Consider the following 27119-nt stretch of genomic DNA (forward strand, 5'->3'; position numbering starts at 1 on the left):
GAAGAAAAATCATGCACGGGAGAGAGAGACAAACGGGGAGGTTGTGTTAGGGAGTGCGGGCAGAGAAGACCTCTGTGGAGACGTTTGAGGAGAGAGAGGGAGGGGGGAGCAAGTACTGAGGATATCTGGGGGCAGAAAGTGTCCCACAGATTGGGGCAAAAGAGCTCCTTGTCAATTAAAGATAAGCTAGAGTAGCAGTGTGTTACTTCACTCATTACATAATTTTCTTAGCTACGTATAGAGAACCCCACTATCAAGCACATGTGCCCAGAAGGCTTGGATCTGCAGCTCCAGCCCAGACCTTTCTCGGAAGCATCAGAGGTGTGTATCCAACTGCCCACTAGATATCTCTCAGCCCCTCACCTTGATCCTCTCCTAAAGAGGCTTTAGCCAGCTGTGGCTGGCGTAGCTCAGTGGATTGAGTGCGGGCTGCGAACCAAAGCATCGCAGGTTCGATTCCCAGTCAGGTCACCTGCCTGGGTTGCGGGCCACAGCCCCCAGCAGCCACACATTGATGCTTCTCTCTCTCTCCTTCTCCCTCCCTTCCCTCTCTAAAAATAAATAAATAAAATCCTTGATATTTTTTAAAAAAGAGGCTTTAGCTGTCCTTATAGGACTCTCTCTCCTTGGTGCTGTCATCTCAGCATCTGGAACCACAGCCCATCCAGGACCCTGGTCCCTTGAGAGCGTCAGACCCACCCTCTCTCTTCCTCATCCTCATCCTACGTAGCCCACAAGCTCCACCTGGTCTGCCCACTGCTGCTCAGGCCCATTCCCTCTTTGAATGATGCTTTGCAGATGAGACGCTGGCTCATCTGAAAAGGTAGCCAACTGCCATGTAATACAAATAAAAAGTAAAAGGAGTGCTGTTAGAGCTAAAACAGGCTGTCTGGTCGCACAGATATCCTCACAAATTCTCTTTTGCAGGGCACCAAAAAAAAAAAAAAAAAGAATCCTGTGAACCTTTCACGCTAAGGACAACCCTGCTAAAACCCTGTCCCTAAAGTTCCCAATGACAATTTTTATCTTTAATATTAGAAACCAACTCCTTCTTAACCCCTTAAGACACACAGATACTCACCCACACACTCCCTTTCCTTAAGGCTCCACAAAATTGCAGGATGGTGAGCCAGCCTCAAGAACTGTCATTTTCAACAGTGTAGGCAGCTTTTGCTGCCACATACCTTAAAAGCAAAGGGGTCCTCTCTCTCTCAGACTACATTTATTTAAGCAGCAAGTATTCCCACTCCAACATCTTCCTTGAGTACTGTGAGAGAGTACCCTCCCTCTCTTTATGTGGGGGACATTCCCGAATATCAAGAAATGACTTGGAACATGTATCCTGAATGAAGACGGGCTGCATTTCACAGTTGGAAGGGACCTCAGTGATCGTTCAGCACCAGGCTGTGGGGAGTCTCGGGTTTGGCACAGATCACAAGAGCCGGATGAGAGGGAGCTGGGTTTAAATCTCAACGTGATGGCTCAGGAGCTGAGTATCTTTGGGCAGCTGAGCTGACTCTCTTCGTGTTAGCTGCCATGACCCTGCAGGAATGGCAATAATCCAGGAGAGGTGTTAAAAAGATCCAGTACTCAGTGAATGATAGCAAACTTTCCTCTGTTGCTCATAGCCCCTGAAGCAGTTTAGAGCAATTACCCTCTCCTTACATTAATTATCTCTACCCTGTGAATTCTAGTGTGTTCAATTCTATCTCAGAGCAGACGGCTTGTAGATTGCATGCCATCCTGGTCAACCTGCTTTGGATCGTGTCTGGTTCTAGACAACTTCCCTTTTAAAATGAGGTCCCGGGAACAATAATGTTCCAAAATGTGCCCCGACCGGCCACAGATACGGAGCATTATGGTGGTTTTTCACAATCTGATTAACAAGGATCTTAAGAGGAAAGACACATTGCTACTCCGAGCTGGCCCAGAGCAAGCCCCGGGCTATCAGATCCTTAGCTCTGGTCTTTCCCAGACTGCCCTTCCACTGCCCACTCGGCTGACTCTGAATCAGGACTCAATAGTCATCTCTGTTCCGTGGTGTCCTGCTGGTACTGGCCCATCATTTGCCTTGGCTGAGACCTTCCGGAAGCTTCGGATCTTCCGAACGTCCCATTCTGCCAGGTTCCTATCTAGGACCAATTTCAGGAGAGATTTTTTCCGTCTCTCAGTGTCCTGAGGCTGGGAAGCTCCTCTTCTGCTTCTCCCTGCGGCCCCTTGGTGCCCCCACCCAAGTGCACAGCCTCAAAGGGACAGCTCCAGACGTGCCACTGCTCGAGGGGGGACCGGGTTTTGACATCGCTTCGTACATGCTAGATCACCCCGCTCAGCTGCAAGCCGTAACAGAGGAATTCATAATTACTAACCCAGATTTCAACATGACAGGAATTGGTTAGAAGCCACAGATATAAAAAGCACAAGTTACTTCCCAAGGTGAGTCAGGTCTCTTAAAAAAAAAACAACAAAGTAAGCATAATCAGGTTAGTATTAAGCTCTAAATATAGTCAAACCTCCTCAAAATTAGATATCCCGTGGTTTGCCCTGAAACATCCGTAATGTTAGCTGCTGCTACAATGGGTATTGGAAAAATATTCAGAACTAAAATATGGTGTTTCTCCAGGGGATGTATATCAAAAATGGGGAGAAAGCAGCAATTACTAGGGAAACTCAATAAATAACCTGGCAACCTATCACTTTTCTCCAGGTGCACCAATAACATATATTAAAGGATTCAAATCGTGCTGTTTCCTCCCAAGAATTTTTTTTTTTTTGGTCAAGTCTGGCAAAGTTCCACTGAGCTCACCAGCAGGAAAAAAACACCCTCTATAATGCATTCAAAGGCTTAGAATATACCTCACATTTCAAGGAGTGGGCTTAGCTAAGATTTTCCCTTGGCAGTGCCTTAAAATCAAGGGAATCCAAATGTCGGCCCTCCTGTATTATTCATTATATAATTGCTGTGTTTTATTAGAAATATGATCTATTATAACCTTGAATAGAGTACATTAAATGACATTGAAAATTAGATTATTCTGATTATTAGAGAAGTGAGAAATGTGCTAAACATCTGTAAGACTGATAATCAATCAGGGTATCCATTTGAGTGTAATAAAAATCAATCTGGAGCCGGTGGGTTTAAATCTAATTTTTTAAGCATGACATTTTCCTCAGAGTTTCTTTCTAAAATGTCACCATCTTCTACAACTGTGATTGATTCTGTCTCTAGGGAGAAGCACTCAATCCAATTACTTTATCCACTGCACACAAACCATAGTCCACTTGAAAAAAAGAAAGTCAAATGAATCACAGCAATAACAATATATTTTATGAGGGGGGGGATACAGATTTACATCATTCAAGCTAGGAAATCACTCATCTTCCTCCCCCTACCCAAATCAAACAGATAAAATATGCTACTTAGATCATAATGTGGCTCTTGACTTTCCTGCAACAGAAATAAGGAATTTTCATATTGGCTTTTTAGTTTACATGAGAAAAGAGCAGGAAAAACACTGGCTTATGTAAAAACACTATCCTCTTCACGTCTTTGTAGATAAGGAAAAAATAGTACACTGATTGTTAATTTATCCTTCCCACAATCCATCTACCTCCTAACTCCCCCCTGCTCTTCCTTTCTTCCATCCATCCCTCCCTTCATTCATCAATAAGCTATTATTGAACTCCAATCGAGGTCAAGAGACTGGCCAATTTAGGGCTCTTTTTTCTCCTGAGTACATTCAAATGCACACAAGTCAGAAGGACGGCTAATGAGATTACACCCAAGGAAAACTGACTGAACTCACCCTCCATGTCGAGGGCTCACTAGGTTGGCACAACCAGGAATGACTGTCCACTAACTCAGCTCAGTCCCTCCGATTGGCACATGGGAATATTTCCTTTATGGGATTTTGCTATTTTCCTGGCAATGGCAGAGGAAAGGGGAAGATGACATTTATTGAACAGTTCCCAAGGCCAAGAACTTGAGATTTATTCCTCACTACCTCCTCAACGGTAGGAGGGCATCTCTGTGTCCTTGGCCTTGGGCTTCTATGTGCTGGTGCTTTAGCAGGGTGGTGCTCTTCACCTTCCTCCCCACCTCACTTTCTCATTTCCCCGTGGAGGAGGGGGGACTTGTCTTGGTGAGTCTGAGAGAAGGAAGGCACTTAGTGTTCTGGGTTCAAGCCCTTCCAGGCCTTCTCTACGCTGGCCCACCTGCCGGAAAGGGCACACGGACCTGCTCTCCATGATGCAGATGATCCTGGAAGCAGGTTCTGCAGGAGGAGGAGGCTTCCAGGTAGCAACACAGCCTGTGAGAGGGCGAGTAAGCTTCTGTGATTTTAGGGTGAAGGTTAGGAAGGCCTTTGGGACCACACATGTAAGCTGCATCTTCCAATAGGCTCATGGCCATATAAACTAACTCCTACCTATGGGAAGGAGCGTTATGCTTGCCATTAGAAATAATCTTTTGAAGACTATTTAATGACATGGAAAAATATCCACAATGTTAAATTCAACTAAACAAGGAGGTAAGAAACACGTGAACACACATTTGAATATGTGTGGAAAAAAGGGAGCAGGGTAAAATAAATCAAAATATTAACAGGCTTCATATCTGGAACAAGAGAGTACTTGTGATTTACACAGGGTCCGGCACAAATAATGCCCCTGTTTTATTACAAAATCCTAAGCATGTGATTCTGCAACATAATAATATCCTACTCAAGCCCACCATATGACATTTTAGGTGAAATGGTCAACTGAAAACTATAAATTATTACACCCATATTATCACCCCACCAAACACACTCAGACAGGCCTTACTTCTGCCGGAGCCTGTATTTTCTTCGTTACAAATTTCAGTACTTTTCAAACTGCCTCCAGTAAGCCTGTGTTGCTTCAATTACTTTTAAAAAATGCAGGTTTTCGTCTTTTTCCTTTCAAAAGCAAACTTTTCTGGAGCACTGGTAAGGTGCTCAGACTATAAGGTGACTTTCAGAACCCAGTTGCTGACATTTTGGCCTTCTTCCGGCTCATACAGCTTCTTCTCAATGGGGCCGGGACTCACGATATAAAGGGGGGCCTGTGATTACAGAAACAGCCACCGCACCACTCCCACCTGGTCAGTGCACCCGCGTCTCCGCTGGGTAACTTCCACAGCCTCCCACCCGTTCTCTCTGCCTCCTTGCTTCCCTGGCCTATAGTCTGGTCTTGACAGAACAGCCAGCTTAGTTCTATGAAAACCCCAGTCATGTCACCCTTCTGCTCCGACCCCCTTGTCCCCATCCAACCTGGAGAAAGAGCTCAAGTCTGTACACCAAGCCCCCTGTGGCCTCTCTGACTCCATCTCCTGTCTTATGCCCATTTATTTATGCATCTCTTCACACACCGGCACCCTTGATAGTCTTCCAGGACACTGGGGGGTGCTCCCACCCCAGGGCCTTTGCTTCGGCTGCGCCCTCTGCCCGGAGCACTCTCCTCCCAGATATGCCCATGGCTCCTTCCCTCATCTCTCTCGTGTCTTTACTCAGATGTCATGTTCTCGTGAGGGTTTCCTTGACTACTTCATGAGAAATTGCACCTCCTACCTCCACTAATCCTAGTCCCTTTTCCAGACTTGTCTTTTTTATTCTAGTTTTCCCCCACTAGAATTTAAGAGGGCAGGAATTTTAGGACATCCTCACTTGGCTATCGCCAGCGCCCAGAACAGTGCCCTGTGTACTGTGGGCCCCTGATAAGTCTTTGCTGTTGATGAAGGCTCTGGAAGGGGAGGCTAGGTGCTGGGCAGGGATGTGAGGCACAGCCCTGCGTCTGTGGCCTCGCAGCTACCCATGCAGGAGCTGCGGCCGGCCAGCAGGTGGCAGAGCGACATCCTGTCTGTTCCTGAAAACCCTGATGCCGCAGCTGCCCATCTACTCAGAAAGATGCCAACTGTGTGCACAGGGGTAGGTGTGGGGGGAATGGTCCACGTTCAGTTACATCAAACCATCTTAACTTTGGTTGTTGCTGGCTTTTCTGCTCTGGAGAGGAGGGCACAAAAGCAAGCCATGGCAGGCTGAGAGGCCCACCCCAGGCAGGTAGACAGACTCCTGAGCCACTCAGGGCACCTTTATTAGGCGACAGGTTACAAAGCAGACAAAAGAAAGCTTCCTCATGTGTTTTAGGAGAACCCACCACTACCATCTTACTCGAAGAGGAGAGTGCAAAGGGGCACCAGATGGAAAATGTAGAGAACAGAACAAAATTCCCAAAGCCCCTATACCCTATTTCTTGAAACCAACAGCTCAGGAGAACTTAATGCAACTATGACAACCACAGAGTCTGACACACGTTTCTACTGGGATAAAGAATCTGAATATTCTAGAGCGAGTTAGGCCAGAAAGAGAGGCAGTGGGCGATGGTTGGGGAAGGCAGCGACCCCACAGAGATACTGCCTGAAACGTGAATTCACTGGAGCAGCGCTTGGGAATGATCGTGTCCAACAAGTCAGCAACTAACTTCCCCTGTTTTCTTTTTTGAAAATAGCAACAGAGGCTCATGGCTGACAGTTTGGAAAACAATAACTTTTGTAAAGGAGAGAATATAAATCATCATTCATCCATGTCCCAGAAGTAAGCCCTGTTAATGTTCCATTTTATCTGTTCCTTTTTACATGCTTATATATTTTTCCATTATACATCATAGAATAGCCAAATTTCCGATCTTTTTCATATAAAGTTAACATTATGGATATTTCCCCATGTCATAAAAAATGGCTTTCGATGGCAGTACAATCTTTCTTTCTATGGGTGAATGAGTTTATTAACAATTCTTTTCTTGTTAGTCCTTCATAGCATTACCCATATTTTTGCTAATATATATAATACTGCAATGAACATCTTTGCATACTATCATTATATACATTGTTGTTATTTTGTTAAAACAGCTTTCAGGAAGGGGGTTGGAAAGGCTTTGGAAATACATGGCCCAATCACAGGCAGTGTCTCATGTCAAACATGGGTCCGTCTGCCACAGGCTTGGTTCTCGCTGTTCTCTGCAGATCACTGGACACATTCTCTGGATGGAGGTTACTTTTGCATTTCCAATCTCTCTTATCTGTGTGGGGAGCAGAGAAGTTCCACTCCTGTCAGAACAGCCCATCAGCTAACCTGTGTTAACTGGGCTATTACACAATCTTTCTAGTCAGTCCACCGTTCCAAGGAACATTGCTATCGTCCATCTCACTTAGGTCAGTGCTGCTGGCTTAATAGTTCCCCACTGGGCCACAGATGGCCAGCGGTCGGATATAGCAACATAATCTGATTACAGGACAGCTGTGACCCCTTTGGCCAACCTCAGCCTTATGCTGCAAACAGCTACCGCCCAGAGGGAGTGGATTTGCCAGGCTGCCTCTCCATGCAGAGCTATTGAGATGCCCATGGAGGGCCCAGTCTAAAGCAGGGGGTTTTAATCAGTTTCTCAGCCTGAGTAGACACAGTGACCTTTGTCCTTTTTGAAAGATGTGTGTTAGGAGAAAGTAGAAGCTGAGGGGACATGGAACAAGGTTTCTTTCTGGTAACTCACGGTTAAGAAAATATTAACAGCTGATTCCCACTCAGAGCGAGTTTCATCTGCTAAGAGCTAATTCAGGTGCATGTTCAGACCCCAGAACACTGTGGGCATGTTATGAGGTCACGAACCGTGCATCTGTGTGTATATACATCAGGGTTTCTCCACCTGCGCATGGCAGGCATTTGGGGCTGGATAATTCTTTGTCACCGGGCCTGTCCCTGCATCCGGTGCACAAAAGGATGTTTAGCAGCATTCCTGGCCTCTCCCCACCAGAAGCCACCTCAGCTGTAATAAAAACATCTCCAGATCTTGCCAAAGTGTCCAGGGGATAAAATCACTTCTAGCTGGCATCCAGTGGTGGATGTAAATGTTACCATCTTGAATTAATGAGTAAGAGCACAGCTTGGGAATGAGACCTATTGCAGCGCTGACTATGGGAGCAAACACTCAGCTTGTCCAGCTTCTGAGACTCAGCTGCAAGCAGGGGCAATGACATGTAACTCACGGAGGTGTAAGATTATGCAGGAAAATAGATGGCGAGGACTTGGTAGTGCCCTTAGGAAGCACCGCAGACGTGGCAGGCACAGCTATTACCTTGCGGCCTATTTGCAGACACCCTCAGGGAAACGCCTGTTGGCCACGACACACGTGAGGCAAAGGGATGATGACTTTTTCAGAGGTGTCTGCACACACAGCTGCAAAGTTTCATTACATCCAGTTTTGTCATTTGACCAAATCTGACCACTCTTGAGCCATTCTTAGATGAATCAAGACCCAATTGAACTGAACAGTGTGTCTTAATCCTACAGTAGAAATAGGAGACTCGTGATTGCACCCTGGAGTGATTCGAGGCAGTTTGGGACGGGGCAGTTCTTAGTATCTCTTTCTCCTCCTTACCATCAGCCTAATTTCCTTTGGAGAAGTATCTCTACCCCGCAGGGTGTAATTCTGATAGGATGGAAAAATCCAGGCACCTGTCCCATTCATTTAGTACAGAAGATGAGGAGGCGCCATCATTCCACCCTCTCCTCTGTCCAGTCAAGGCTACAGGTCCCAGTCTCTGCCAATGGGTCATTCTCTCCTGGGTACTGAGAATCTGAAAGATGAAAAGTGATCAGGATTCAGTCTTTCTAATGGTGGCATTCTGGCCATACTGTCCACAGGAGGGCTCCTTCCCAACCTCCCTGAGCCACTGGATTCCAGATCTTTCCAAGACCTGGGTCTGTAGCCTCTACCAGAGGTGTCTAACCCACTGCCTGCAGGCCACATATGGCCCAGGATGGCTATAAATGTGGCACAACACAAAATCGTAAATGTACTTAAAACCTTTTTTTTTTTGCTGATCAGTTTTCGTTAGTGTTTGTATATTTAATGTGTGGCCCATGACAACTCTTCTTCCAGTGTGGCCCAGAGACACCAAAAGCTTGGACACCCTTGCCTGGGAGCACCCCAAAAGGGTTCCTCTTTGCTTAAGGTGGCCAAGTTGGTTTCTATTTTTCATGACCGACAACCCTGACTAATACATAGCCACAGAAAATTCTCGTGGGAAAAAGAACCCTACAGAAATAGTTAAGGTGAAAGATATGTGGAAATGTTTTCTGTAGAAACAGAACCCACTCTCAGGTGGTTTAAATGAAAAAAGAACACAAGAGAGGAATCGTACAATAAAGAAAACCCTTGTTATTGCTGTTATTACCATTCTCAACCTCCACGCCCATGGGCACCAATAGGCATTTGACCTCCCCAGAACCCGGCTGTCCCTGCTCTGGCAACAGATGATGACGTGTGCTGTTTCTTTATAGATTAAGCTTCCAAATAGAGGACGCGTGGTCAAAATCTCCAAGGTTATGTATCTTCTTTCTGGGTGCAGCAACAGAATTATAATGATGTCAATTGTATCTTTCTGTCCAGTCTGTCCTCCTGTCAACTCTCTGACTTTGTCTCCTCCCAATCTCCCTGTGACTCACTCTGGTCCAGCTACAGTGGTCTGCTTGCTGTTCCCTGAATGTACAAGGGCCGGTGGACTTGCAGTGTCTCATGCCTGGAAAGCTCTTCCCTTAGCTATCTGCATGGCTCACGGCCTCACCTCCAGGTCCTTCCTCAAATAGTGCCTTCCCACTGTGGCCCTTCCTTGAGACCCTCACTGAAACAGCAGACATGCCCCTGGCCATACCTGTATGGTGCTGGTTTTCCCCCTTGTCTCTCTTACTTTTCTTATGAGAACCTATCACAAATTAACTTAGCAGATACTTTATTTATCTATCTATTATTGTCTGTCTCCTCCCACTAGAATGCTGTCTTTATGATGCAGGGATTTCTATCTGTATGCCCAGGGCCTAGAATGCTGTGTGGCACTTAGTAGGCATGCAATGCATGAATGAATGAATAAATGAACAAATGAACAAATGAATGAATGGGCCTGTCTGAGTCTAGGTGCAAGAGTCTAGATGCAAGTTTTCCTTTCATGTTACCTTGCAGAGAGGCAGAAGGTACTGCTGGCAAAGCCCCATTTTGACTTCACAGCTGCACCTTTGGGTCCAGCCCACATCCAAAGCGAGTGTCTGCATGGGAGCACTGAGGTTTTGGTAGACACCACCAACACCCTCTAGAGAACTGCCTTCTGTTTCAAAGACCCCAACATGAAATGCCTTGTTCTGGCATTTCACACCCAGTCCATGAACGTTGCTTAATTTTTAAAGATTACCCCTAAATAGTCAAAGACCACATATTAAATATCTTTGCCCATTATAAATATCCTCAGTTCCTGTGGAAAATGCTTTTTTTTAGAAATGTGGACACAGGCAGAGGTCTCAAAAATGCAGCAAAATGGAAACGTTAGCAGCAAAGGCAGGCAGCCTCACATCCCACTCACATACTGACTCTTCAGAAGGTTTTGTGGACATTGTTGTGAAAGCCAAGAAGTGAGATGGACAAACACGGCCTGTAAGCCAAACTCCCCTTCTTTCACACCCATGGCAGATGCCACTAATTGGTTATAGTTTTTTTTCCCCTGAACTGAACCAGAATACAGCCTCAGACTCCTTCTCAACACAGTGATTCAAGCAGATCCCAGCAACCACTGCTAACAGATCAGGATGACCATCGAAAAGGATAACTCTTTGCGAAGCCTGACCTTAACAATGAAAGGCTTAAGTAAAACCTAGCTTTCCTTCCCTCCTTCCCTCTTCAGATGACAATTTATTTGACAAACATGATCTAAGTCAGCTATGTAGAGACTGGAGAGAAAAAAGTAGCCCCCTTCTTGAAAATGAATGACAGAGTCCTCATCTACTACCATGGTGGTGGTCGCAGAGGGGTCCAGGAATCTGTGGAACAGAGAACCATTTTATAAAGTCCTCATTTGTTCTACTTCCTCTTCTTAGGACTCTCACTAATCTTAGCTGCTCTCCTGTGTGGTTTCTAGGAGCCTGGACTGAACAAGGAGGTGGGCAGAAGGAGATTTACAGAAGCACCAACACACCCTCATTCATCACATGTGCAGCCATAAAGTCAGAACAAGGGCTCAGGTGCGGGGCCAGTGAGACGGAAGGCTCTCCCTGAAGCCCAGGGTCTTGGCTGTGTGAGGGGAAATGTCTGTAACTCCGGGCTCACCTCTTCTCTGTGCACTGTCACTAGGACCTACTTGTTCACCTGTGAGGTCTAACAGGACTTGCCTGTGAGGCTACACACGTGTATGTGTCAGGCACTGTTCTAGGCACTGGTGGTCATGAGAGCCAAAGGCAGCCAGGAGGCTGGGGGGAGTGAGACCATTGCAGAGGCTGAATCAATGGATTCATTGACGTAGGACAGAAGTCAGCAAACTGATCTTTGTAAAGCTTTTCCCCAAGTCTACTCATGACCTAATTCTGAGATCACCAAACCTTACGCCCATGGGCCAAAACGAGCAGATTGAGCAGAGTTGAGAAAAGACCTGGAGGTGAGGCAGTGAGCCATGTAGACAGCTAAGGGAAGAGCTTCCCAGGCACAGAAATTGCAAGTCCATAGGCCCTGGCGTATTCAGGGACGGCAAGGAGGCTGCTGCCATAGCTGGACCGGAGAGTAAACCCCTCAGGCTCTGTGGGCCATCCAATCTCAGCTCTGCGGTTGTATCGGGAAAGTGGCCACAGGGAATCGGTATAAACAAATGGGATGGCTGTGTTCCCACAAAACTTCATTTACAAAAACAGGTGATCTACTCGATTTTGGCCCATGGGCTGTTAGGTTTGGTGACCTCTGAATTAGGTCATTCGTAGACTTGGGGAAAAGCTTTCTTTCCCTCTATTGCGGTCGGGGTAAAGGTCAGAGGCAGGAGTTATGAATGAGTGAGTCACGACTCAGTCAGGCAGCCACTGAGGAGGAGGGCTCCACTATGCACCAACCTCCAGGCAACAAGTGAGGAGGGGCGAGCTCTTTCCTTTCTCTTTAATCATTCCTATTATTACTTTTCTTAATTACAAGAGTCCTACATGTTTATTATAAGATGCGAAACAATGTTAATGGTCTCCTTCCCACTCCTCTTCCATCCCTGGCCCCCTCGGGCAAACCACAGAAACTGGGTGGTGTGGTCCTAGGACACAGTGACCATGCCATCAGAGGCTGGCATGCTGGGTATAATCAGATGCACCATCTGCACGTTATGGAAACAGATGTCACAGAGGTCGCAGCAAAGAGACCTCCCTGATCAGCAGTTCTTAAAGGGAAGCAGGATGAGGGAGGTCGCTAAGGCCAGTGGGGCGTCCACCTTGGGGGTGTGCTGATAACTCATATTCCAGAGTTCAGCAGCGAGCTGGGGTCTCATTAATGGGCTTACCCTACCCTGAGGTGTGAACCAAAGAGCTGCTGCCCACCCAGACACTGAGGCTCCAGATCCAATTAACTGGGAAGATTAAAAGGACTAAACTGCTTTCTTTTTCCACTGGCCAGGATTTCTTCTCAAAAGAAATGTTAGGATTAAGATGCCGAGGCAGATATTATAGAATTCCACTGGTCGAATGAATAGATGCCTGGCTGGATGGTGGGTGAAGGAAGGAATCAATCGATTAATAAATTAGCGGGTCAATAAATAGAATAACTTGCCAAAGGAAGATGTTCACAGGAAAGAGAGAGCATTTTTATCTTATTATGAGACAGCAATGTGACACGGCTGCAAAATAGGTAATGCAGCCTTAGGTTGCATTATAAGAAATACAGTGTGTGGACTGAGGGAATGCTAGGTTCATTTTTGAGGGACTGGCCCATTCTAGGATGGACATTAATGAAAGAGAATGTAGAGTGTGGCTAGGGTGGTGAGACTGAGGATGGGATATTGCAGCCATACCACACAAGGAACCATTAAAAAACTAAAGGCTTGGGTTGGAGGAAGAAGATTCAGGAGGGGCATGTGCCTATGACCAAGTATTGGGACTTACTCTCAGTATCTTGAGGAGGTAGATCTAGGGCCAGTAGGCAGGGTAGAGAGGTAGGGGTGGGTATGACACCAGGAAGGACTTGAACTGTCTCCACACAGCGTGCTGTCTGCCATGGTACACGGCTCCCATGGTGCACGGGCTGCACGTTGTACAAATCAACGCCAAGGGGCTGCATGGGTCTCCAGGGTCCCTTCTAAACCCTGAGCATCTATGCAGTTACAATCTTTCAGCTGTTTTTGGAAACACAGGGAATTGCCCGGTCTCCTGGGGTCTTAGTGGTTTTGTGAATTAGGAGAACTCAGATGTTATCTGTTCATAGATCATTCAAAGTCACTTGTACACAGGTAAGAATATTTGCTGATGAGCTTGCAATTAGCAGAGTAGAAGTAGATTGTGAAACCACACATGTGACAGGCTAGGTTTTTCTTTACTTCTCTCAACCCAGGTTTATTTATCTGTAAAATGGGCTTAATGTTCAATCCCTATCCTCTCCACGAAGCTATCAGCAGCATCACATGAGATGAGGGACGCTGTAATAACAGCTTTTCTCAATTTTCTGGGGGAAAGGACCAGGATTTTTAATTTTTTGTCTACTTCTAATCCATAATAAATGAATACTTTTACAAAATACAATAAAGATGAATTGCCAGAAAAAAATGAAATGCTGCTTAGATGTTGGAGCAATATCAGATCACTGAAAGCTTCTAAACATCTACCTAATTTCTGTACCTATGTCATTGGGTCTGGTACCAGTTTAGGGACCGGCTCTGGTGCACAGACTCCACCTGAGCTGCTTGACTCTGAAATGCTGAGAAGTGTTATTTTTAAAAATATTTTACTTATTTATTTTTAGAGAGGGAAGGGAGGGAGATAGAGAAAGAGAGAAACATCAATGTGCGGTTGCTGGGAGACGTGGCCTGCAACCTAGGCATGTACCCTGACTGGGAATCGAACCTGCGACACTTCAGTTCGCAGCCCGCGCTCAATCCAGAGAAGTGTTATTAAAAAACAGCTTTGCTGTCATGTGAAGACATTTTTTAAAAAATCACAACTGTAAGACATCTAAAGCCCTGATGAGAAGATAATACAACTGAAAATGATGTTCAGCAACCAAAAGGACCCCTTTCTCGTTTGGTAACCAGTGTGCGTTTAATGGTGTTCACTGGGTCAAATGACAGGAATAAGGAGGACATTCCATGGTTATGAAATGGGTCTCGGCCTCCCTCTCTGTCAGACGCGTGGCGATCTTTCCGGACACTGATGTACTGGCACTGGCAATTTCACTTAAAGTCCTTTCAGAATTGGAACGGCTGAATTGATTTAGTGTCTGACAAAACAGTTAAAAAGACAGACACTTGTTACCGGGAAACAGTATTCCTAAAAAAAGAAGGATTTTCAATTGTGGATTTTAAACCTAAGTGATTACTTGGAGGCCTCTGAAAACTTTCAAAAGAAAGGGCCCTGGACACAAGGGACTTTGTTTCTATAAAGCATCGAGGCAGAGGTTTGGACAGAGTTAACTCAATGAAATAACACTTTCTACATGGATAAGCTGACCTAGATTTTTCCGACTTCCTTGCAGAAACAAAATAGGTGGATGGAGGTCTTGTGAGCTGTCTGTGAGGAGAGCAAAGGTAGGAGATCAGGGCTGGGGCAAAGTCCGGAGTGAAAATCAGCAAGATTCTTCACTTTGATTCTAGGTAAAACTTCCATCCTCCGTTTAGGGACCTGCAGGGGTCTGTCCCGGGTTTTCGAGGGGTTCCAAAGTCAAAGGACACCACCACTCAATGCTGGACCAATAGAAGAGATCCTCCTGACACACCAGTTCACAAATACACACTGGCATGTGCGTGCCTCTCATTCCGGAAGTGTCTTCATGATATGGCAACTCGGGTTTAGGAATTAAGTGCCACAGCCAAACAGCCCTAACACTGCCAAGATGGGAATTATGGCATCTGCCACGTTAAACAGTGAATTGTGAAAATCACATCAGTCAGTGCACAGCAGCGGACATAAAGACTATAGTCAATAAACCACGTGTGCTCATGGACACACACACGCACACACACAGAGCTACAACCGATCTTGACGTACAGGGAAAGGCAACCACCTCAGGGAAAGCATGACGCGCAGTTGAAATAATTTACAAGAACACACTCTCACATTACTCAATGAGCTTGGCATGAGTTGAAAGCGTTCAACGGCCCTTTCCAGATGCTTCTTGTTTTCAGCCACTTCTCTGTGAGTGGGCCTCTGCCGCCCAACCTCCCTTCTTTCCCACCAGGCCAAACCACACTTTCAACTCCCTCTGTCCCTGTGGGTTTGGGGTCTTTTCCTGAATCAGTTCCAAGCCAGCCCCTCTGGCCTCCAACCTCAGCAGGCCCTCCCTCCGCAACCTGCAGAGAGATCCCCGAGTCAGCGATTTGGTCTGGGTGCTTCCCGGGGAAGTCTTGGATGCGTCTTCCTCTCGATTCTTGGAATTCAGTCTGTTACTCAATTTCTCTGAATTGGATCTGCCATCTTGTTTAGCAAAATGTAGGTTTCTTTTCTTTCTCAATCCAGAATGTCACTGGAAAACTCCCCAACTTTCTTTTTCTAGGGCTTCTAAAGTTCTTGTCTTATGACAACGCCCCCGTCCTCCCAGAAACTCCCCACCGCGTACCTCCCCACTCTCACCCCAGGCCTCCATCCCCCCATGGAATTCTGAGACACCGTTTCTTCCAGAAGCACCTGGCTGCATACGCTCAGAACACTCACACGTCTGCATTTTAGTTTGCACTGCAGTTGAACTTTTTTAGATGTACTAAATTTCCCATACTCACTGGAGCCCAGAGATAAATATATACACATTTGGTTTTGAAACTACAAATGTTATCTCATTTTTGCACTCGACTTGGGGAGAAACGGTTCGACTTGGAACATTTTCCACCCTCCAAACGCCTCAGTGCCATCTCGTCCACCCGCCGCCATGGGCGTCGCTACAAGCTGGGGAAAACGAAAGGGTGTAATCTGACTTCCACTGAAGCCTGAAGAAACCGGACCTGCTAAGTCTCCTTGGGCATTTACACTTTGAAATCCCTAGTCCCCCATGCGTGGAATGTGTAACAGAGAGAAATGAGCGCACAAACAAAACAAAAACAAACTCACGACACAGACAACAGATCGGTGGTTACCAGAGGGGAAGGGAAGTGCGGGGAGGGCAAAGCGAGCGAAGAGGGTCAGGTGTGTGGCGACGGATGGAAACCAGACTTTCGGTGGTGAGCATGAGGTAGTGTATACAGATGTTGGATTACGATGTTGTACACCTGAAACTTACATAATGTTATAAACCGGCGACTGCCAACCTTTTTCAACTCATGGTACACACAAAAATACATTTTTTGCTGAGCTGACAAAAAAGGTGTAACTTTGATTCATTCTCACCAGATGGTTATTGTCATGTTGGCTGTTGTCATTTTTTTTTGGGGGGGGACAATCTAAGGGAAAAAGAGGTCAGTGCCCCTGGCTGAATTAGTCAGGCATTGCATGTTTTAAAAATTCTTGTAGCACACTGGTTGAAAATCGCTGTTATAGAGCAATGCTACCTTAACAAAAAACATAAAATAAACTAAAATTCCCTGTTCTGGTGGGAATTTGGCATGGCAGATGTTATTAGTAGTAGATTGGAATTCTGCAGACAAACACGTTAGGCCTGGCTTTGCCCCTAAGCGGCTGTGAACTTAGAAAAGACACTTAACCGCTCTTGGCTTTAGCTTCTTGTCCTTAAAGGGAGACGAGATTCTTTTCTTTTTTGGGGTAACCCCAGGGGGCAGCAGCAGGCTGGAGAAAGGACAGTTCTGAGCAGCGGTGGGTGAGGGGACTGGGCATCACTGTGGACATTTTCAGTGGCCTCCTCACCTTGGCGAACATTTGTGAATGGCTTCCCCTGTGTCCAGCACTCCTGTTAGCACGTCTCTATATGAACTCATTTCATTTCCACCCGATGAGATGGGGATTCTACTCCTCTTCCACATTAGGGACAGAGGCATGGAGGGGTTCCTTATACAAGGTCCAGAGCCAGTAGGCAGTGGATCCAGGAGCTGAAGCTAGGACATGCTCCTAACTCCCAGGTAATACAGTCCTTCCTGACATCACGCCAAGCAAGGGACCACTGACCCCAACCAAGAGATTTCCAACTCAGAGCTCATCAACACTCATGGGTAAAGAAACAAACAACAACAACAAAAAGAGCAACTTGTTCTACAGCTACTGACCCCAAAGCCCTGAGAAGTGAAGTAGCCGACGGAACACCTGGCTGGTCTGGCCAGTTGGCTGAATTAAACCCAAACCTGCGTCCTTGCTTTTTCTCGTCCACGGGGAAACTCAGACCTGATGACGACGTTCACGTCCCCCTACTCCTCCGCACTGCTGGCACAGTAAATCCGACCTGGGCTTAGGTGGTTTCTCCCACCGTCCCGCCGATGTTCTGACCCTTCCACCCGCCCTGCTGGCAGGCACGGAGAACACGGTTTAGGCTTCACGGAGACACAGTCGGGCCCTCCCGGGGAGGCCCTGCCTGGGCACCCCTGGCCCCACCCCAGCTGCAGGCGCAGATTGTTCGAGTTTTCGGGGCACCGGTCGTGCTGCACTTTCCTGTTCCTGCAGTTAAAGATGATCGGCTCTTTGGCACTGATCCTGAAGGACTCGTCACATACATCAAAATGGAAATTTAAAACATGGTTCGGTGAATTCACAGTCATGTGCTCCATAAGGCCAGTGATGACCTGCGTGCACAATGGTGACCCTACAGGACTGCAATGGGGTCCACAAATTCCTAGTGACACCACGGCCACCCCCAGGCACCGCATTGGTCCCGTGGTTGTGGGGATGCTGGTATAACCAAACTGGGTGCCAGTTGTACACGGTACAGCACACACAATTATGTATGGTAGGTAATACTTGACAATGATAAAAATGACTGCGTTACTGGTTTATGTATTTATGACACTATAATTTTAACGTTATTTTTGAGTGAGCTCTTTCCACTTAAAAAAATGTTAGCTGTAAAACAGCTAACAAAAAACAAAAAAACAGTAGCCCGTGTTACACTGGCAGCAGCCTCATACACCTCATGCTTATCGTGTGTCTCGATTGCATCGTTCTCTCTTGTGCTTGACTTGGTCTCGTGTTGTTTTGTACAGTAACACACTATGCAGGCTGGTCGTCTGGGAGCAACAGGCCACACCACACAGCCTAGGTGTGCAGCAGGCTACACCATGTAGGTTTGTGCAGGTGCACTCTGTGACGTCACACAACCATGAAATCACCCTGTGATGCATTTCTCAGAATGCATTCCCATTGTTAAGCGACACATGGCTATATTTATGACATTTTCTCTGAAAAGAAATACGGCCTCTGACAAGAAAAAGGCTGCATGCAAACAGGTGTGCTCAGCCAACACTGTGCCAGAGGGGCCCAGGACACTGCCTGTGTGCTCACACCCAGAGAACGTGACGGAAAGGGAAAGAGTGGGAAACACACCTGTGATATTCCCACAGGATGGATGAAGCAGTGACCTTCCTCTGCCTTTACTTATGGTATAAAAATAGGTTTAAGAACCCTGGTTATTCCTCAGATTCCCTGTATTACTGGGAGACTACTACTACTAGTAGTAGTAATAAAAATAACACATAATAGTAATAGTAATAAAAAAACCCAACATTTACTGAGTTCTTACCATGTACCAGGTACACAGAACCCAAGCACTGCACACAGGTTCCAGGCTCCCACCCAACCTTCTCCACCTTTGAGGTAGGTACCATTATTACTCTAATTTTACACATGTTCTTGGTTATTTGCTCGGGGGTTTATGGCCAGGAAATGGTGAGGATGGCTTTTCAACTCAATGGATTGATTCCAACGTTATACTACTCAGGCTTTCCAGGCATTGGTGATGAAAGAGTAAACCAAACCCTTAACACGGGAAGAAGTCAGAGCTGAGTTGACTGAAACATAATCTGGGGGCTTCTCCAAGGGCCCACGGCAGAAGCATTTCTTCGGTTGGGATACGTGGCACACCTGAGGAGGGAGCCCACGGTGCTTCTCGGGAGGACCTCTGAGAAGCCCCCGGAGACCCCAGGAGATTCAGCGGGAGGCGATGTTGCCACCCGAGAGAGGAAACCAGGGCCCGATTTAAGAGGAACTCAGAAGGGTTCGTGTTCACAGGCAAGACACTTGATTTTTCTCAGGAGTTCATTTTTCTTTAAACCACGCTCTCAATTATATAATTTAATAACTTTTTTGTTACAGACAGTCCTTGCTTTACCTTAAACCTTGTAACTGGTTGTGTTCATTCATTTAGCCCTGCCTAGAGCCCTGTGAGTTACTTTTTGCTCCTTTTCTCACACGATTTTATGATTTCTTCTAATGATCGAGCAGATCAAAGCGACAAAGTAGAAACTTAGGTGTATCATTTGCCGAGTACTTACTGCATTCGCTGGCATGTGAAATGCCACCTACTCGCTCCTTTCCTGCCCACAGACCATGTCCCAACAGCAGCCTGCACTCCGTGTGCCTGTTCTACCCGTGGAAACCAGAAGCTCGAGATGTCAAACTACAAACAATTCCACCCTCTCGTGAAATGACACACCACAAGCCGGGCAGCTCTTTGGACATTAAGTCTGGCCCATTATCTTAATGTTTTATATTTGTTTCAGTGATGTTTTAGACTTGCTTACTTTACTACTATTATAATCTTTCTACATTCTACTATTTCCTGATTCCAATATATTCATTTGATATCAGGGACTCCTTATTAGTGAAACATCACCATATATCCATAACTTGTTACATCTTGTGGTACAGAGCATCTGATGTTTCCATAAATATGACAATGTTCACCATTGTCATATTTATGGAAAACCACGTAATAATATAAACCATGTAATAATTCTTTTCAATATTTTTTTAGCATACATTGCCATGGCCTTTACAATGAATCCATTGGACTTAAATTGGAGGAGGCCTCTGTAGTATTTTTAGGAAGTGTTATTCTTTCATAAAGATTTCTCTTGTGATTCCTTCCAGCTCATTAGCTGCACAGAAGGGAACCCCAGCTCTGTATAATAGGACATCTGGCGCGCCCTCAGTACTACCCGCCACCTGGTGTCCGCAGGCTGAAATTGCACGCCCAGGACGCAGGTCCAGGAGTGCTGGACATGGAGAGGCTCGGCTCTGAAATGAACTTTAAATGTCCTGGAGAGCCATGCCTCTCTTTCCAAACGATTTAATTCATTCCCTGGGAAGACTCCCCTCATCTTGTGGCTCAGTGCCTGGGCTACTCTCCACAAAGAATGAAGTTAAATTCTCACTTTAGAGGCAGTTAAAGGAAGCCTCTTCAAGGTTCCAGCCATTTGGACCATGTTCTTAATTATCTGAGAGCTGGATCTTCTTCCTGGATCTTTGCCAGGGAGCACTGGCTAACCAAATCAGCTGGTCAGGCATACTCGTGTAATATATGGTAGGTTTCAAATGTAATGCTGCTCTTGAGAGGCAAGGGGCTTCAGAAATAAAATAAATTGTCTCCAGAGAAACTACCAAGAGCCTCTAAGTACTGTTTCCTCTTTCGCTTTGGGAAAACAGTATCATAAATAGGAGGAATTTCTCCTCAAATAGAAAATATTACTCGCTTTTTTAACAGCTCCTCTCTTGTTTCCCCCTTCTACTGTTAATAACATCTGATGTTACATTTAAGGAGGCAGAAAATGCAGTCACATGATTCAAAAAAGCATGTGTTTATGACTTGCCATGTTTAAGCACTGCTGAATAAATGTATATTGAACACATATTTCAAGTGAGAAGCCATAATAAGGGGTTTGGAGATATTCAGTATTACTCCACTAATTCATAGCACACCATAATTATGGAATACGTAGACTTGCTCCGTGTAAATTATAATCCATGACTCGGAGAGAGCCCTTTGCGGCTCTCACACCCCACAGCATTGCACTCTTCAGGAAAATTGACACAAAGTGGAATAAATTATGTCAGAGCTATGGAGAACCGTTATTTCAGCCTTAAACACTTCATTAAAAATAAACAGCTCAAACTCGCCCTCCCCCACCCCTCCCTCCCGGCCTGTGTCGAACTGCAGAAGTCCAAAGATTCTGAACGGTGTCGCTTTTTTACATGCTGGGGCGGGAGAGATTATTTTTTTACCAACAAAACTGAATCCAGATTTCTGTGCTTGTCCCTTCCACAAAGACCCCAAGGGAAATTAAACCAAGCTCTTCTTCGCCTCCCTTGAATTCCTACCTGGCAGGAAAGATTCCTGACACACAATTTTTATAATTTGTAGACCAAGAAAGTGGTTGTCTTTCTTTTCCCTTTCCCTTTTGGTGTCTGCACCTTTTCTTATTCTCGAATAACATCTATCAGCGTAGGAAAGAGAAAACCGAGTGCCTCCCGCTGCAGGAGGGACGGGCTGGGGACTTTCCTGCAGGGAGCCTGGGGACTTCTCTACCAGAAGCCTTCCGAAAAGAAGTTGGAAGTTTCTCGAACTATCATTAAATGACCCCACTCAGTTACTCAGCTCCGGGATTCTACCGCATTCAGATTTCCAAGTTCCCATATGAGTGTAACAGACATTGCTGGTGCCCCACCCATACATGTACCTTTTGGCCTTGACTTTCTCAGTGTATTCTGGCCTGACCTCCAACTGCCAACACTCGCATCTCTTTGCTTGGGGGTTTTGTTTGGCTCTGGAGTGCAAGTAGTCCCCAGGGACTGGGAAGTAAATTTCCCCGAGAGATGCACCTCAATCAAAATTAATGCTTCTTGGAAAATAACGCTGAGGTTCAGGCTTGGTTCGCAGATGAAGCTCCACTTGCACCGAGGGCAACTGCCCTGACAACGCCCTCTGTTTTGCTGTCAGCTCTTCCCCATCTCCCTCCACTTCCCACCAGTGTTTCCAGGGGTCATCTGGAAAAAGAAAACCAGACACTCTGTGCACTTAAATCTTGTCTCAGGGTTCACTTCTGGGGTACACAGACTAACATGTAAGTCTGATGAGAGCCTGAAACCAGAAGGGGGCGTCTGCTCCTTGCCGCCACCGTCTTCAGTTTCAGCGGACGACTTCAGTCATTCTTCACTACGCGTGGCAGGCAGGATAATGCACGCCCCCCGTGCCCCCGCCCCCCGCCAAGACGGCTACATCCTAATCCCCAGACTGTGTGAATATATTATGTGGCAAGGGGCAATTAAGGTTGAAGGTGGAATTAAGGTTGCTAATCAGCTGACCTTCAAATAAAGATGTTATCCTGGAGAATCCAGGTGGACCAAGGTAATTATAAGAGTCCTCTGAATGTGGAGGAGGGGACAAAAGAGTTAGAATTGGAGAAAGAGAGAGATACTGTGTGAGAAAGACATAACCAGACGATGCTGGCTTGGAAGATGGAGAAGGACCACAAGTAAAGGAACGTGGGATGCCTCTAGTTGCTGGACAAGGCAAGGTGTTGTCTCCCCCGGCGCCCCCAGAAGGAACACACCCCAGCTGACACCTTTCTTTTAGCCCCGTGAGACCCACATCAGACTTCAGACTTCCAGAATCCAAGGTAACATATCACTAAATTTGTGGCAGTATGTTATCACGGCAATAGGGAATGAACATGAGCATAAACAGTAGAATTGGGAAGTCTGAGGTAAATAGTTACTTCAGACTAGTTACCACCTATACTTCTCATCCCCCACCCACTTCTTCCCAGTACTTTTCCTCCTACAGAATCAAAGGGGGTGCCTGCACCTCAACACACTGCACAAATCTCTGCTGAACTCCTATTGGGGACCAGGCCATGTGCTAGATGGGGGGTTGATGGGGCCAATAACCCTTAGGCAGCTCTCATCTAGTGGGAGACAGAGCAGTCCACAGACAATTACCGTTCAGCAAGGTCGGCACGGTGATGGGAAAGGTGGGGGGAGCTGGGGACCATGGGTTAGCCAGGGGTCTATGAGGTAGCCCAGGGTGGAAAAAGAGAGGCAAGGCCAGCAGGGGCTGAGAAAATGAAGGGACTACTGACCACATGGACAGTTTGACACAAACCTGTGAGCCATTGAAGGGTTTTGAAAATTGCTTTTTTTGAGAATAGCTATAAAAATAAAAATTACATATAAGGCATGAAAAATCACAATACAATACATATACCTGTGTGCCTACCATACACTTTTCTTTAACAAGCTTTATGCCAATGGATCTATCATTTACAGAGATCCAATCTGCCACATACAGCATATAGGTCTATGAATTTTGAAAACTGCATAGTTATGTGAAGACCACCACGATCGAGCTACAGAGTAGTTCTGTCACCGACCAAAATTCCATCACACGCTTTTCAGAGAAAGCACACCTTGTTTTCCTTCCCCACCCCCTGGGTGTCCCTCCCCTCCCCCTTCCCGCTGTCTCAGTCTCCAGAAGTAACCCTATTCTAAACTTGGTGTTTAGCATCTCTTTGCTCTGCTTTTGGATTTTACTATATTTCTATTCATTAAAAAAGGTTGTTTTGTTTGGCATGAATTCATATAAATGAAAACATGCATATTTTTCTGTGACTTAATCCTGTTAGAATAAAACCTAAGATTCATCTATACTCTCTACTATACAATTTCATTGTTGTACAGTTTTACTATTGTTTGAATTTACGTTATTTACGCATTCTACTGCTGTTGAAATTTGAATTGTTTCCAGCATTTTGCTATTTTGAATAGTGTTGCTAGAAACATTCTTGTACACATTTTTCTAGGCAAAGAAATATGTGCACATACATACAGAGAGAGAGAGAGAGAGGGGCAGAGACAGACACTAGGTTATCATGTATACACATCTTCCACTTTACCAAATAATGCTCCATCGTTTTTCAAATCTGTTACAGCTTCACCCTCCAACCAGCTGGGAATAATACTCCAATTACTCTTCATTCCATTGTCCTGTTGGACAATTTTCATCAGGTTGGATTTTTTTTTTTTTTTTTGCTTCTGAAAGACCACTCTATGACGAAGAAAAAACGAGAATGGCGTGGCTAATGGATGTGAAGAGTAGAGAATTCTAGTTTGGGAAGGTTACATCGGATTTACAGAAGGATGCCCCATAAGTGAGTTCTTGTGTTTCTGTCCTAAGGAACCCTGCCTGTCAAGAGCTGATGATGGCCCACTTCTGGGGGTGGATGCGTTAGGCTATTCCATGCCGAGTGGCCGGCCAGCTGGAGGCATGCAACCACAGGGGCAGGAACCGATCTCCTCCGTCAGGCTGCCCGTGTCCAGCTTCCCTAGCTGAAATATGGAAGGTCCTAGATGTGAGGTGAGCACGTTCGCCTAGAGCTCACAGCAGGAGGCAACGGAAAGAGATGGCTTAGAATTTCCACCTTGTTGGATCTTTTCTGATGGACTGAGGTGGCCAGTATTGAATCATATGGTAGAAAGCACGCCTTCTCCCATTCCTTCACCAGATGAAACTGAGCTCGAAAGAGGGAAACACCTGAGAGGGTGAGTTACCTTAGCTCAATATCAGAGGAGGGCTGCTTCCAGAATTCCTCCTGACCCACCACCCTAGTTCAGTGCCACTAAAATGCTGTGAACAGGGTCTCAGGCCAATGCTGCGTGGAGTTGTCTGGCCTCAAGAGGGCGCACCTGAGACTGGGCTCCTATTCCTGCTTCACCCCTCCCACAGTCCAACGCCCCTACAGCTAACGCTGGAAACCTGGGCACAAAGTCCTTCAGGGGTTTAATTGACCATTTCAAAACTGTGTGACAAACTTGCTTGGACCCCATGTGGGCCAGGATCTTTCTCCAGGATCTCGATGTTTGGCTTCAAGTCTGTTCTTCCTTCCTCAAAATCCACCAGCCCCTTTCCTTTCTCCTGGTGCCAAGTCCCCAGACATTACCAATTAGTCAAACATCAGTGTTTGGCAAGCATTTTCCGAAGGCTCTGGCTCGGCTTCTGCAGCACCTCATCTGCTCCCCGGGCCTCCCGCCTAGCCCTGCCAGGGGCCTCGTCACCGGAGCGAACACAGTGCTCATTATGCTTTGAATAGGAGAGACTGAGGTACAGAAACAAACAGCGAGGAAAACTGGAGGAAAAGGCCTTTTTTTTTTAAAGGCTTACAGAGTGAATTGTTTGTTTTCTTTTTCTCTCAAGTTCTGTAGAGGCAAAGATAATTACCTACAGTTAATTTTTATTCACTCAAGGAGAAATAATCACATGTAGGTTTGTTGGAGGGATGCCAAGAACATCTAGTTACCCTCAAAAAACCCCTCCTTGCCGTGAGGCATACGGGCACAATAATCGTCCTTTGTTCCACTTACCCTGTGCTTGGACGGATCTGGACTAAATGCTTCATATACAAGCAAATCCTCTCACAACAGACTACTGAGGTTGGCTTAGCCCCATTCTGCACGTAAGGGAACTCCAGGTCACAGACAGGCTTGGGGCTGGCTGGAATTGAACCCACAGCTAAGCAACCTCAAAGCCTGGTCTTCTTCACCAGTACTGAAGGGAATCGGTATTCTTGAAACACACAATGACTCTTCGCTACCATTTTCAGTGCCCCTCCGTCAAAGGTCTCCCAGCCAGGTCTCCCTACAGAGGAAACCGAGTCACCAAGGGCCCACCACTGGGTAGACAGCAGTAGGCAGATCGCAAGGAATCCCTGGAGCCTTTGCCTCGCTGAGGAACGATGCTGTAACAGTGACTATTCAGGGCTGAGGTGCACCATTTCTGTCACTGAATTACACAGGCCACCAGAATTTGGAGGGCAGGCTAGTTAGAGTAGTCTAGGAAGGTTCCAATTTGGGTCAGGGAGAGAATCACTCCTGCCCCTGACCTGCTGTGACCTCAAGCTTCTCTAAACCTCAGGTTCCTCTTCTACACAAGGGGCTGGGTGGTGTCAGCCTCATGCGACAGTCCTAGGGATTAAATAAAGTAGCCTATAAACCAGCCACCACATGCCTGGCCCAATGCAAGCCTTCACAAAAGCTGGCTCTCCACACCCTGGTCTCAGGTAAACACATACACACATAAACAACCAAGTTGCATATTTAACCACAAATAAGGTTTTCTGGCAAGGTCACTGGTGAGTAATATACCTTCACCAGCAAAACTCCATCACTAAGAGCACGAGTCATGAATCATGGGAATCTAGGGACCCACCCGAGGAAGGGGAACATCTCTAGGCACTAGCGTCCAATTCAAAGGTGTATCACCCAATTCTCTTTAAAGATTGAGGCTGGCCTGCCAGAATTGTACTGAAGGCCAGAAAACCAGTAGCCACCCATCAATCCATCCATCCACCCATCCACCTTACCTATCCATCCATCCATGCATCCGTCCATTCCAACATTCTCTGTGTGTTTTATGTGCTATGTAACGTTGGTTCTATCTCCAATTTAATCATCAAAACCCATCCACTTCTCTTTATTTTCAAGTCCTATTTTTTCACTGCCACCATCTCAGTCCACGCCATCATCATCTCTTGCCTGGACTCCTTAACTGGTCCCTCCACTTTCATAGCCAGCTTGTTCTCTAAACCATCCCCCACACTGCACACTCAATGTTTTAAAACTGCAAATGAGATCACACTGCTCAGAGTTTATCATTTATCAGTGGTGCCATATTATACCAAGAATAACTTCGAGCTCTTTTGGTGGGCTACCACAGCCTGCCAACCTGCCCTCTGGCCTCCTCGCCAAGTGGACCGCTCCTTCCCCTTTCTCACTACACCCAAGCCCACTGGTCTTCTTCCATTTGAGTTCCCAGAAGAAACCAGACTTTTTCCTGCCTCAAGACCTTCCCTTATGCTGTTCCCACTGCCTCTAATGGCCTCTCCTCCCTTAGGCGTAGGCACCTCCTTTTCAGACTTCGTACCTCCTCGCTGAGGTCTTCTCTCATCAGCCAATCCTAAATCCTTTCTCCTACTTATTCTCTGTCACAGCTTGGTGTGCATCTTCCTAGTTCAATGCCGACCTGAGCTGTAAAATGAAAGGTCCAGGAGCATGGACCATGATCGCGTCTGTTTCCGTCATCACTCAACCCTCAGCAAAGCGCACAGAGCTTTGTACCTGCTGTTCCTCTGCCTGGAACCCCCTTTCCCCCATATTTGCCTGGTTTACTTCCTTGCTTCCTTTATGTCCTCGCCCAAA

General features: G+C 46.3%; 1 protein-coding gene across 4 annotated transcripts in view; it reads right to left on the reverse strand.

Annotated features, from left to right (window-relative positions):
- Positions 1-27119, reverse strand: part of RARB (retinoic acid receptor beta) — a 359212-nt gene that overhangs the window by 43217 nt on the left and 288876 nt on the right. The window lies entirely within an intron of this gene.

The sequence above is a fragment of the Phyllostomus discolor genome, chromosome 7 (genome assembly GCF_004126475.2).
Source record: "Phyllostomus discolor isolate MPI-MPIP mPhyDis1 chromosome 7, mPhyDis1.pri.v3, whole genome shotgun sequence".
In the NCBI taxonomy this organism is placed as follows: Eukaryota; Metazoa; Chordata; class Mammalia; order Chiroptera; family Phyllostomidae; genus Phyllostomus; species Phyllostomus discolor.